Source organism: Lucilia cuprina, chromosome 3 (assembly GCF_022045245.1).
Source record: "Lucilia cuprina isolate Lc7/37 chromosome 3, ASM2204524v1, whole genome shotgun sequence".
NCBI classification, from domain to species: domain Eukaryota; kingdom Metazoa; phylum Arthropoda; class Insecta; order Diptera; family Calliphoridae; genus Lucilia; species Lucilia cuprina.
The window spans coordinates 56474531-56477996 of NC_060951.1; the positions used below are offsets into that span (position 1 = coordinate 56474531).

A 3466-nucleotide genomic window follows, 5' to 3' on the forward strand; every position below is an offset into this window, starting at 1 on the left:
AATTTCATCAAATTATCTTGAAAATTGCGGCCTGTACCTTGCGCACAAGGTTTACATGGACAGCCAGCCAGCCAGCCGGACAGACGGACGGATGGACGGACGGACGGATGGACGGACGGACATGTCTTAATCGACTCAAAAAATGATTCTGAATCGATCGGTATACTTTAAAGTGGGTATTGGACCAATATTTTTGTATGTTACAAACAGCAGCACAAACGTATAATACCCTCCCCACTATAGTGGTGTAGGGTATAAAAATATACATAATTTACTGAACACTTGACAAGCTATACATCATTTTAGAACAATAAATTTAGAAGCAATTTAATCACAATTATTATAGCAAAAAAAAAAATTAACGGAAAAAATACAAATAAAATAATTAATGATTACATAAATAATTCATGAGTATTTTAAGTAAAACTGATATACATTTGAACATAATACAAAATTTAACCAAAAATTGTATTTCCCTTTTTTAATAATATAAACAAGGAATCAATAAATAATCTGCGAAAATATTGCCTGAAATTAATTTAAATTTAAAACTTAAAGAAATTACAATAAAAATTCTTAATATAATAATAACGTGATCATGGGTTCAATAAATTGTTATAAAACTTTTTATTTGTATTTTTCCTATAACATTTTTTCTTTTTCTTTCTTTATATATTGTTTAATGTACATGGACTTTTCAGATTTTTTTCTTTTGGTTTTAATTGATGGATTGACATGTGCTTTTCAGGCTTGACAAGTGATTTTACTATAGTTATTGCTTTTATTATTGTTGTCAATATTTGTGCTGTTACATCTGTCTATTTTGATTTGATAGACATTTGACGCCAAATTATTGGAGTAATATGGCGAATTTTGTTTTGTTTTAACTATTACTATATATCATTCTTTGAAATTTATGAGTAATGAAATTTATTATAAATGTTTTCAAGATAACAATATGGTTTTTATAGATTTGGTAATTGAGACAATCTAGGCTTAAACAGAACAAGTTTTCAATTAACTTGTTTTATTTTCTTTTTAATTTTTAGCTAAACAAGTTTTTATTTGTCTTAATTATTTCTATGAACCTATGTTTAAAAATTTCTTTTTATACTATTTAATGGATACAATTAATTTTTTATGCACTGAAAAAGTATTCTAGTCTATTTTTTAGAAAATCTGTTTTATTTTTTGTTATTTTCTCTTTGTTTCGTAAATTAGTGAGTTGGTAAGTTAGTAAGTTAGTAAGTTAGTAAGTTAGTAAGTTAGTAAGTTAGTAAGTTAGTAAGTTAGTAAGTTAGTAAGTTAGTAAGTTAGTAAGTTAGTAAGTTAGTAAGTTAGTAAGTTAGTAAGTTAGTAAGTTAGTAAGTTAGTAAGTTAGTAAGTTAGTAAGTTAGTAAGTTAGTAAGTTAGTAAGTTAGTAAGTTAGTAAGTTAGTAAGTTAGTAAGTTAGTAAGTTAGAAAGTTAGTAAGTTAGTTGTTACAGAAAACAACGTGCGTTGCTTACGTTACCATAAACACGTAATACCTTAGAACTGTAGGGTATCAAGATACCATTTTACTTTACTCATTAACCTTTTCCACAAAATTTAAAAAAATTTTAAATTTCTCATAAATAAAACTGAAGATAAACTTCATACTTATGAAAGTTTTTCATATTTCATCACGGTTTACTTTATATTAGCAAACCACAGCAGGTGTACAAGATTGCTCTTTTTTCCTTTTGCACTTCCTGACGCTATAGGGTGCTGGTTCTTAAGTCTTCGTTTTTTTATATAAAATTAATGCATTAAATACTTTTTCCTGCTTTCGGTCTCGTTAAGAAAGCACAAAACGTGATTATAACTATAATGCAAAGAGAAAAAAATTAGAAAAAGTTATAATTTTTTCATAAAAATATATTAAATAAAACTGTGAAAAAAATGTTTTAGAAAGGGTGAAAAGGTAAAATAATAAAATCACGGGAAACAGGCGGAAGTTTTTAGAGAAAAAATATTTTGTTTAAAAAAGACTTATACCATTTTATGATATCCGTTGTAGGGTTAACTAAGACAAGATGAAAAACTTTATGAATTTTTTAAATTTAAAATTAAAAATGCAGCAAATGAGTAAGATCTTTCAGTTCCTCAATAAAAAAACATTGTTTTTTTTCAAAGGACCTACTATTTGATGAATTTAATATTATTATCTAACAGTATTTTTACTTTTGCTAAAAGCACGTAAATCAAGTTAACTTTTAAGTATTTTAAAATTATATAAATTCCCTTTCTTATTAACAATATAACATTAATACTAAGGCGTAGACAAACAAGTATCAATCAATATAGCATTACAAATCAGTTTGATATTATTTTTATATTTCTTTCAACTTAAGCCTCAATTTTATTTTTTCCTTTTTATTAATATGATAAATTTCATCACTTTCATTCCTTCTACACTTTGTTATTTCTGCAATTATTTTTTTGTTTTTGATTTGAATTTTTAAACCAACCACTTGATAGAAGAAAATTGTTCCGCAGTCAAAAAAAAAAAAAAAAAAAAAAAAACAAACCAAACGAAACGAAACAATTTTCATAATTTTAAATCAACTGTATTTTTAAGCTTTTACAATTATTTTCCAAGGACTCTTTCTTAGAATTTCTAATAAACAAAGAAGTAGAAAATTATCAGAATAATAAGAATAAGAAAAATATATTTTTAAAAAATAAAAAAAAAGTAAAACCAAATTAAACGTTTACTTTTCAGACCAAAGGAGCTTAACAAATATTTACCAAGGTATCAAACTGTAGATGGAAAGTGTAGAAATGAAAGCAACAAAATAACACAAACCAAACACACAAATTCTTTATAAATACACTTGAATAGTAGATTTTCATTTTATATTCTGTCATTTAGTGAACCAAAATAAATGCGATATTGATTGATTGATATCTGGAGGTTTGGGAATATTGAAATTTTTATATTTACAGACTTATAGCCTTTTTTCAATTTTATTGTTAGTAACGATACTTTAAGGGATTTAAATGTTTTAATATCAACTTTGAAATTAAAGGCAAACAAGATTCTTTTAGGAAAAAAGAAGTTGTGGAAAAATGTAGGCAAACCAAATTTATATCTGTTTAATGTTAGAAAATGAGATTTCATTTAAAGTTAATGATTAACATATTGATACAAGCGTTTAGAAAAATTTATAAAAGTTTATAAAATTTATTTTAGTAAAAGATATAAACTAGTCATAGTTAAGTCTACAGTGTAGTCTCTATTCTAGTCTGTAGTTTTGTTTTTAAGATGGAATGTCGTCCAGTTTAGTCTATAGTTTAGTCCATAGTTTAGACTATAGTTGGTCAATAGTTTAGTATGTAGTTTAGTCTATAGTTTAGTCTATAGTTTAGTCTATAGTTTAGTCTATAGTTTAGTCTATAGTTTAGTCTATAGTTTAGTCTATAGTTTAGTCTATAGTTTAGTC

The 3466-nt window shown here is 25.3% G+C and overlaps 1 protein-coding gene across 2 annotated transcripts in view; it reads right to left on the reverse strand.

Annotated features, from left to right (window-relative positions):
* The window catches only part of LOC111675258 (cAMP-specific 3',5'-cyclic phosphodiesterase-like), a 255235-nt gene that overhangs the window by 159041 nt on the left and 92728 nt on the right, over positions 1 to 3466 (reverse strand). The window lies entirely within an intron of this gene.